At 36.6% G+C, this 10686-nt stretch overlaps 1 long non-coding RNA gene across 1 annotated transcript; it reads left to right on the top strand.

Annotated features, from left to right (window-relative positions):
* Positions 1 to 2152: 2152 nt before the first annotated feature.
* LOC140953984 (uncharacterized) lies at positions 2153 to 7131 on the top strand. The gene is made up of 3 exons (XR_012167475.1): positions 2153 to 2339; positions 4592 to 4633; positions 6382 to 7131. It is a non-coding gene; the product is annotated as an uncharacterized lncRNA (long non-coding RNA).
* The last annotated feature ends 3555 nt before the right edge of the window (positions 7132 to 10686 follow it).

The raw sequence follows: 10686 nt of genomic DNA, 5'->3' as shown, positions 1-10686 counted from the left end.
CCAAACCATACAGGTAACCTACTCATCGATGCTCATAGCATGACACATCTTTCCGGTTTCCCTAATTTTTCCAAATTCAGATAGAACGCCATCATGCTTCCATATATAGACCAACGCATCCCACGGAAACGACTTTAGGCATCTTGTTTACAGTATATTGTGCATTTTGTTAATCCAAATATGTGAATGTTAATTAACTTTTAACGTCATCCTGGGGTACCAGGGCCTCCTATTCCGCGACTTCTTGTTATTTTTTTTTAGCTATTTTTTTTTCAATCTGACCAACTGACCCATATCAGGAAATGCATTTGACGCTAAACGAAAAAAAAGGGGATGGCCTTATTGTATATGAAGGGAATATTTTTTGGTGTCCTGGCCATGGTCAGTTTGTTTTTCCATAGCAGTTGATATGGTAGACTTATGTTTTATTTTTTCCTTTAGGTATTACTGCACCGGTTTGCTCAACCCCAGCTAAGAGAGTAAGGAAAGAGTGCCTGAACGACCGTATTGACTAATCTTCGCAGATGTGTCTTTTGACAGGTACTGTTTGTATAAATGTTTTGAATCTAAAAATACTTGTTTACAATTTAATGTATCCTTTACTGACTCTAAGCATTACTGCACCTGCAAAAAAAGATGAGCATAGCATATGCATTTCAATCCAGGTATTTTGGGGTGGGGGGGGGAGCAGTGTCAATTGTCTTCACTTCTATGTTCATGTGTATGTTACTCCAGGTGAAGTCAGTCAATAGAAATCAGTAACAATCAATAAATCAGTCCTCGTTCATATTATTAGTCCGACTCACAAAATTAATGTTTCTCTTCATCAATTTTTTTTATTGGTATCGGAAATCAATATCAATATTGTTTTGATTGTTATCAAATTGCAAATGTCCTCATTACTGATATTGATTATTATTTTATTGATTGACTACATCTAGTTTTTAATTTTATGTATTTCAAGTATTTCTCTCAGCTGTGTTGTTACTGGCGTCAATGTCACTGAGGAGGCAGAATAATTTAAAACAAATATTTGATCCCTTCTCTCAAACAAGACTAGGAAATGAGAGCAACCTGTTTGTTGTCGATGCCAGGGTTACTCATGTCCCAGTACATGATGACATTAAAGATAATCAAGAATTTAATGACATGTGAGTCTAACATTAATTTATTCAAGAAGCATTTCAGGCTATAATATTATAAACTGTTTTGAATGTCTTTTTATGGTTAGTTAAGGATCAGTTAAAACCGATTTTTAAGCCCAGTAGAATGTCTTCATCTACCTCAACTATGATTCACTGCACTTGTCGCTAACCAGGACAACTAAGTACCAGGGCTCCTTCATGTTCAGCGGAGCCAAGATCTGGAACACGCTTCCCCTGGAACTGAGGAAAGAGCATGATATTAATAGTTTTAACAATTAAAAAGGCAATTAAGATCCTTGCCAAATTGAGCGTCTCATACTTTTGATATACTTTATTGTGCTATTTTTATTTCTATTGTGCTGTAAGTTGTTTTTCTTTTTTTATCAGAGCCCCATTTACACAAGCTTTGCTGTCCCTTTACTAGCTGAGTAAGGTAAATCCTTTTACCCTTAATAGTGAGTAAAATTAACACCTTATTTCGAGTCACTTGGCTGTGAAGCAGACAACTGAGTAAAAATACTCACACAAAGTTTACCGATTCGTTTCAGCGTTGCAAATTAAGAAAGGCACAAAACCACAAATATCGAGCAAATAAAAAGCTACAATGATCGGGTACTGACCGATCTATATCTCAAGCGGTTTAGCTGTCAAAATCCTTATACTACGATCAAGTGGCAACTATCAATATTGATTCAACACCAAAGCTACTATCCAATCATTATCTTCTGTGTCGTCGTCTTCATCAACCTCTGCTCGTTCAGCAACATTATTGACACTTTGTCAGGATCTTTTCAGCTGTATTAAAGTCACATTTCGTAGAACTAAAGCGCCTGTTGTGCAGCACCGTGACCTGGTCACGCTGATCTCACACATACATGGATTATTTGTTTTGCTCAACCAATCATTTGTCTCGATCACGTAAATGAGTTGTTGATGTGATCACGTGTAACGCTTGAACCAATCACTGGTCTTGGATCAAATCATCGTTGGATAAACGCGCGCAAAAATAACGATTCGAAGCTAATCGTAAAGCGCCGTTTATACGTTCTTCTCGATGTTTTGTTGACTCGATATTAATTTCTTCAATTGGAATCGTCTCTTAAGTATTAGCCGTGGCGGTAGAGACTCGTGTTTACGACGTACAGACATGGCTCGGCGATAGTACTGGTCTTGAAGATTCTTCGAAATTACAAGGTAAGCACTCGCAGACAATTATAGCCTGAGCTTAAATAATTATAAGGCATTGTCTATATTGTCCTTTGCAGCAGGCTTATCTCCTTGAAGAAGGAGCTACTAATAGTTTAAGGGCTAAGCAGAATCAGTGTAAAAGGGATATACCTTTTTTGCTTTATCCTAAAAGTACTAGTATCCTCGGACGTAAAGAACGGACAAAGCACAAAGCATCGCCATTTGCATTAAAGCGCGTTTTGGCGGGCAATTTGTACTTGTTCGGTTTTAGTTTGCTAGTTTCAAAACTCCTGTATTTATGTGCAGTTTTTATCTTAAAATATTATTGGAAACAATATATTTTCAATGACAACCTAGCTTTACATACATCTTTATTTTATACTCAGCTCGTTAGAGTATAATATCAGGGACGGGCAAGGGGTGATTTATGTGTGTATGGGAGGAGAGGGAAGGGCCCGGTTGTTAGGTTTGGGCCCAGATTTTTTTTCCAAACGTACTACTGTGGCAGATTTTTTCCTTATTTTTTAATATAAGACTCTCAACTCTGTGCAAGAATAAATTATTTGGTTGTTCCAAGTCTGTTTGAAAGATTTCTTTCTTAACCACCCCCCCCCCCCATCCCCTCAAAAAGGAAAGGTTGGCCTCTTAACAGCCAATGTGCGATATATTAAAAATCTATCATGACTACAGGAATATTGACTATTTCATTACAGCCTGTAAATTGACTGAGTTTAAGCAACAATAATTTTATCATGTCAGCACTCAAGAGGAAAGGACAAATAGAAGAAAAGCATGTTGTGAGAGTTGTTATGACTCTCTCTGAGGGGTAAAATAGTTTATCTCTTGTTTCTTTCTCCAGTTTCTTTGTTGGTTATGAAACCATGAAAGTACCTCTCTCATAACTGTCCATATTTTCAAAATTCGTCACTCCTTAAACTGCCCAGTTTAACAGTGACATCGCAGTAGAGAAGTTGAGAAATAAAAAGCATGTCCATGTATGTGTCACATATGAAACTCTGTCACAGCATCTAAAAATTAATGGCATATACTATCTTAATTGTAAGTGCAAGATTTATTCAGGGAAATACTGATGAACATCAAATTAAAAATTGTGTTTTCATTCAAGGGATGATTTTGATCAAAATATGCATGTATAAAAATAATCATGTCTAAGCCAAGGTTCTGGTCTTATTTTGCTGTAAACAGTTGCTGAGTAGGGTGGTGTTTGCCACCTTTTACCAGTAGCTCACTCAAGTAGTACTTCTGAACTGCTTGTAAGTGAGAACTATAAGCCCAGGACTTTTGGCATGTATAAATACGTGTTGATGCAGAGTAATATTCTGTTGCTGTGTAATGCTTCAATTTAGTTGCATTTAACCAGCACTTCTTTTGAGTAGTTTTTGTCTGAATTGCTCATCAAAGAGGAGATACACTTATTTATACCTGATAAATTTCTGAAGAGAAAATTTAGACCATCAACCTTCAACAAGGATTAAAAGATAAATTATTTTAAGTAAAGTGAAAATGACAGCAGTTGCAAAAGAAAAATATTTTGAAATGTGGAGAGTGCTTGGGAAAGAAAAAGGTACCTAGAAATTACAAGCTGATTTTCTTGATGCCATTAGTCAGGGTTCAGGCACCAAAAAGACATTTTTTATACTGGAGAAGGAACTTTGGAACCATCCACTTATAAAAGAAAATTTAATGTTGCATTGTATGTAGGAACCTCTTCATTAAATATCTCCTATTTTGATGCATCTGCTCCAGGAAAAAAAATTTTATTTTTTTGTTGGAGGAGTATTATGCCATAGTTAGTACAATGTAGTTGTTAGTAAGCAAAATGTTGTCTTATAGTTTTGCCTGAATTTATGGTATCACCAGGATAAAAGCGAAGTGAAAACCTTTTAAGATACGAAGATAATTATTATACCACAAGAGGTTATTTCCCACAGTGAATGTACCACGCATACAGCTAGGTGCTCAATGAGCTATAGCCCCTATTACAGTAGTCTGCTTATTGATAAGAGCTTGCTACACACATGCACCAATATGTAATAACAGGCAAAATGATAGCATACTAGTAATTATTAGTACTCTGTAGTGTGCATTCTGTGATCATTTCTCATGTGGGTTGTTGAAAAAGAAAAGACAAATTAAGTCATTTCCAAAACTTGAAGGCCAAGTGTTAAATTACATAATAAGCTATTTACCATGGTAAATAAAAACACTTACCCTTACTGCTACTATTGGTTTTACAGGATGAAACTCAGACTGGTGTGTTGCAATGGTCATTCATTTCTGTGAGTATGATCATCTTTAACTATTACAGTGTAACCTCTCCTTTGCGATACCTCTATTCAAGGGACACCTCCAGTCAGGTGACACCAAATTTGGTCCCAGAAACATTTTCACATAATCTTTGTAGTTGTAACAGGTGTACTTCTATTGAAGGGACACCTCTATTCAGGGGAAAGGGAAACTTTACCTGGATCGCGAAACCCGCATTTGACCTCCATTCAGGGGATGCAGGGGGGCATTCAAAAGGTGACTGTCCACAAAAACGTTAATAAATTTAAGTGCTCACTGGTCACGATTGCGACAGCTTTCAAAACTTTAACTACCTTACTTAAATCAATGCACTGTACTTGTGAGAATTCAACACACAACATTGCAGAGGTAAGTTAATAATAATTTTTTAGACACAAGTTGCTTGAAATAATAACTGCAGCAGATTCCAAGGCAGGATAAAAGAAAACATCTTTATTTGTTGGTTAATTTTTACACTTGCCTTGGTCCCAAGGGTTTCCCCTGAATAGAGGTTCCATTGTATAATATGACATCTTTAAATAATTATCTTCTTTTTTAGTTTTGTCTTTTTATAATAACAGACAAATGTTTACTCATATTTACCTCTTTACCAATGACCACTTTTTCTAATTCCAGTGGAATTGGATATTCCATACATTCACTCAAGGCCACCTCTCCATGATGACCACAGCCACTAATTTAAGGCGCTTTTCAAAATATATACTTGTATTAAGCTCCATGTGATGGCCATTTTAAAGAAAATGACTCACTTTGGGTGTTGAGTAAGAGAGAGCTAACTGTCTTGATTTTATGATTATGAATCAAATTAAATCTGCTGGTATATTGCATATAACCACAGTATTACAGTGCTCAGGGTCTTAGTTGTTCAAGATGTGGATAGCACTATCTTCTGCCGGATATTGCCGCACTTGATTTCCCTAATATTATCCTGTGGATGGCGCTATCCAGCATTTGAACAACTGGGGCCTGGTGGATACATAGTGCTTATACAACATTTGAACTACCAGGACCTGGTGGTAATTATGTGTCTGTTAAAGGGATTTTCAACTTTGATTGACAAAAATTTCCTGGGTCCTATGGAGTATTCCTTCAATTGCAATGTGGCCAGTAAAAGCCAGTTATGCCTTTGCTGTAGTAAAAAACAGCTTCAAAGTTAGATTCAGGTTAATTTTGATTTAATGTTTTTAACAATGATTCTCTTTAATTTCCTCTGTCTCCTAGCTCTAATAAATTATTAGGGCTAGGAGAAAAAGGATATTGAAAATTAACCTAGGATAAATCAAAACTAACCTGTATTTATAACATACACAAGTACTATCACAGGGAACCCACACAATCTCGCAATGTGTGTACTGATTGCTATTTTATTGTAAATACACTGGATTTACCATTTGCTTCACCTATAGCGATAAATCACTATGTATATAAATCGAAATGAATAAACGTTGAATTACCTTACCTTTGGTGTATATGTATTGTCATCCTTTTGCCTCAAAAGCCGTTTTTAGAGCGATTCTGAAGGATTTTGAGTTCGCTGTTGACAGCGTTTATTTAACATCGATTTATATACATAGTAAGTGATTTATTGCCATAACTGAAGCAAACGGTAAATCCTCTATAAAATAACAATCAGTTATGCACACTGCGAGATTGTGTGGGCTCCCTGTAGTACTATTTACCTTTCAACTTATTTATTAATCTTCCTTTCTTTTGTTCATAGGCAGAAACAAACACCTTTAAACTAGAGCATAGCAGAAGAAGAGTCAGATTGCCCTTCCTGTCCTGATTTTAAGGTGGTGCATCAGGAGTCTGCTGAAGAACCCCATTTGTACTTCAACTTGCAAATTTGAGGGAAACATATTATCCAAGTTGAACACAGCTGCACCAATTGAATGGACTGTTAATGTATTAAACCGTGAACTGAATGGTTTTAATTTTTATATATGGCAAAGGGTACATTCAATGCAACAATTTCTAGAATTTCAGTTGAAATGTTCATTCAATACAGAAATTTTAAGAAAAAGCGTTCTGTCCACCAAGGATACTGGTCACGACTCTTGGATGTACCTCTTTTTCAACCAAGATTTACGATCACATTCTTAGACATTGTTGTGTCCACTATCACAGCTCAGGGATGCGTCAAATTTACCAAAGTGTTTTGGTCACCATGGCACCATTAATGAAATGTGCATCTTTTTACAAAAATTTGTTTCTTGTTTATCCATTGAACTTAAATGATGAGTTACTTGGATAAATGTTCTTTTGAAAATATAATCTTTTGCAGCCATGTAATGACATTTTCATTTTTCTTTGGTTAGTTGAGAGCACCCAGTCTGCAAGTCTAAATATTGAATGGGCATGTAATTAATAAATTGTCATGCTGTCTTCCAAACTCTGCCTGATATGGAAAAATGTCACCACTACCTGAAGATGTTAAAGCCTGAATGAGATAATAAAAAATGTAAAGAAACACTGAAAGATAATTTGCTTATTGTTTGGCATTAACTGCTTACTATAGTTGCCGTTCTCAAATCAGTAAGTATGTACAGCTAGTGTGGACTAAGTTAAACCCACGGGTCCTTGCCACACTGTGTATTACAAAAAACGTTTGAAACTTTTCCAGGTAGGCACAAGGATCTGCCATTGCTAACAGGGTTTTTTTTGCACTCATTTGAAGTGAAGTTCACTTTTACTCAAAATATTGTGTAAATATAATCATTTTCTTTACTCGATTATTTAGGTATTGTTTTAACTCATTAACAGAGTAAAATTTGATTTAACTCAAAATTTAGAGTAGCCTTTACTCAAATTATGAGTAATTGGCTGTTTTACTCAAAATAAAGAGTCACCATGGATGCATTTCTCTTGAGTAATTTTACCTCTATTTTTGAGTTATTTGTACTCGATAACTGAGTATTTTCAACTCAAACTTGTGAGTAAAGTTACTCATTCTGAGTAAACTTACTCATGCTAGTGAGTAATCTTTACTCAGTATTTCTGCTTAAGTTTACTCACTATAATGGGTCACTATGGATGCAACGATTTACTCAGTATTTTGAGTTCAGTTTACTCAGCTTTTTTTACTGTGTGAAAGTGTAGCGATCCGAAAATTATAGGGATCAAAACTTACCTTTTCGAAAATCTCAGCCAAAAAAAGGCTCCCGAAAATTCTAGGTGACCTTTTTAGCATAAAAATCCGTTAAAAATGGGCAATTAAACCATTTTTTAGATGTTCATAAATCTTAGGAGAGGCAGGCAAGCAAGAAATTTTACAACAAATGTTCCGCAAATTCTAGATCTCAAATCGTCTTCCGAACAGATATTTTCCGAAAATTGACGTTGGGTGCCCCTGTTAGCTAGGCAAAAATGTGATTTTGTCAAGCTGATACTATGAACATAGTGGTACTCATACCCGGGTACTCATAAAAGGGCCCCTTTCTTAAATCTACTGCAATTAGTTAGGGAAAAACAAAAAAGCAATACGGTAACTGGTATGTCTATGTTTTTCGCGGAAAGCAAGCACATGACCCCAACACTATAATATGGTTCCACGTGTTTCCGCTACATTTCGATCAATGACGCTAAAAAACAAAAACAAATTTAAAGTTTTCGCTGCGTCTAGGCTCAATCAGATCACGATGCCATCCCAAATCGTTTTGTGTAAATTCCTGCTAATAAATTTAACTTTTTTGGCTTGCTGTTCCATTTCATTCTGTCCAAGATTGTAGTCAGGATTACTGTGGGATGGGGCGTGAGAGGAAAAATTTGTATCGGTCAAGGAACATTGACTGAAATACAGGATGATAAAAATAGGTAGTTGACTTTAATGGCGTCTGTCCATCTTAAACACTAAACTCATTAATCAGGATGACCTTTGCGTGGGCGGTGAGCGGAAAAGTATGTTAGGGGTCAATGCGCATATTTGACGAAAACTTAAAATAACATGCAAAACACTAAAGACGTCATAGCATGGTAAAGTACCGTAGATTGCTTTCACTTTCGACTCGAACTGACGTGTCCGTCTCTTTTCTCCCTCAGCTGGAATCTCACTGATTTCATTCCGGAATATATCAGCAGTCTACAGTGAGAAAACCCCCTGGTAAGTGTACAAGTAGTAGACAAGTAGTATTGCGACGGCCATTTCCGAATCGAACTATTAACGGTTCTGTATGTGTATATCCTTGCCATATTCTCAGAAAGAAGATCGTGGGGGTAGGGGGGGTTAACATTTGCTTTCACATTAGCACCAAAGAATGGGCCATTTGGTGTCTGAATCGTCTCCGGCTAAACTGAAACGCCACAAACATTTATTCTAATGTTAATCAAGCCCTTGTAATGCCCCTTGTAATGTGTGCTTGTCTTGAGGTGCAGACAACGTACAACAGAGAACTGTTTTGTGAGGCAATGATGTTTTGAAGAAATAATACAGTAAGGCACTTAAAATGCATTAGTAACAGGGACACCCAACGTAAATATAGTTCAAAACCACTTAAACGTAGCATTGTTAAACATATTTTGGTATTTAAACGCTAGATATAGGCATATTTTTATCCCCTAAAATTTTTTCATCTGTTCGGATTTCCTAGCAGAAAGTGTAGCGATCCGAAAATTATAGGGATCAAAACTTACCTTTTCGAAAATCTCAGCCAAAAAAAGGCTCCCGAAAATTCTAGGTGACCTTTTCAGCGTAAAAATCCGTTAAAAATGGGCAATTAAACCATTTTTTAGATGTTCATAAATCTTAGGAGAGCAGGCAAGCAAGAAATTTTACAACAAATGTTCCGCAAATTCTAGATCTCAAATCGTCTTCCGAACAGATATTTTCCGAAAATTGACGTTGGGTGCCCCTGTTAGCTAGGCAAAAAATGTGATTTTGTCAAGCCGATACTATGAACATAGTGGTACTCATACCCGGGTACTCATAAAAGGGCCCCTTTCTTAAATCTACTGCAATTAGTTTGGGAAAAAACAAAAAAGTAATACGGTAACCGATATGTCTATGTTTTTCGCGAAAAGCAAGCACATGACCCCAACACTATAATATGGTTCCACGTGTTTCCGCTACTTTTCGATCAATGACGCTAAAAAACAAAAACAAATTTAAAGTTTTTGCTGCGTCTAAGCTCAATCAGATCACGATGCCATCCCAAATCGTTTTGTGTAAATTCCTGCTATTAAATTTAAATCTTTTTGGCTTGCTGTTCCATTTCATTCTGTCCAAGATTGTAGTCAGGATTACTGTGGGATGGGGCGTGAGAGGAAAAATTTTTATCGGTCAGGGAACATTGACTGAAAGACAGGATGATAAAAATAGGTTACTTTGACTTTAGACTCTACTGGCGTGTGCCCATCTTAAACACTGCACAGATTAATCACGATCACCTTTGAGTGGGCGGTGAGGGGAAAAGTATGTTAGGGGTCAATGCGCATATTTAACGAAAAATAATAACATGCGAAAATAAACATAGACGTCACAGCACGGTGAAGTACCGTGGATTGCTTTCACTTTGGCATCGAACTGACGTGTCCGTCTCTTTTCTCCCTCAGCTGGAATCTCACTGATTTCATTCGGGAAAAAATCAACAGTCGTACAGTGAGAAGACCCAAAAGTAAGTGTACAATTAGTAGACAAGTACCGTAGTCTAGCAAAGGCCATTCAGAATCGAACTAAACGGTTCTGTACTGTATTGTTTGCTATAATTGTATCACAAACGGAAGACGGGGGGAGGGGTGGTTACGTTTGCTTTCACAGTTAGGTGTCTGAACCGTCTCCTAACCGAATGGCCACAAGCATCTATTATAATGTAATGAAGGAATAATATATTGTTCGCCCCTTGTATTGTGTTTTTGTCCTAAGGAGTAGATAACGTAGAAGAGGGATAAATGAACTGTTTTGCGAGGCAATGATGTTTAAAATACAGTAAGGCATTTAAAATCCATTGGGCTAAAAAAGTGAAGCTGATACTATGACTATGGTGAATGTACTGTGGATATTTGGGGGGGAAACACTAAAGGGATACGGTAA

This window comes from Porites lutea, chromosome 12 (assembly GCF_958299795.1).
Source record: "Porites lutea chromosome 12, jaPorLute2.1, whole genome shotgun sequence".
Taxonomy (NCBI): domain Eukaryota; kingdom Metazoa; phylum Cnidaria; class Anthozoa; order Scleractinia; family Poritidae; genus Porites; species Porites lutea.
This window is presented reverse-complemented; position numbering and strand designations above follow the sequence as displayed.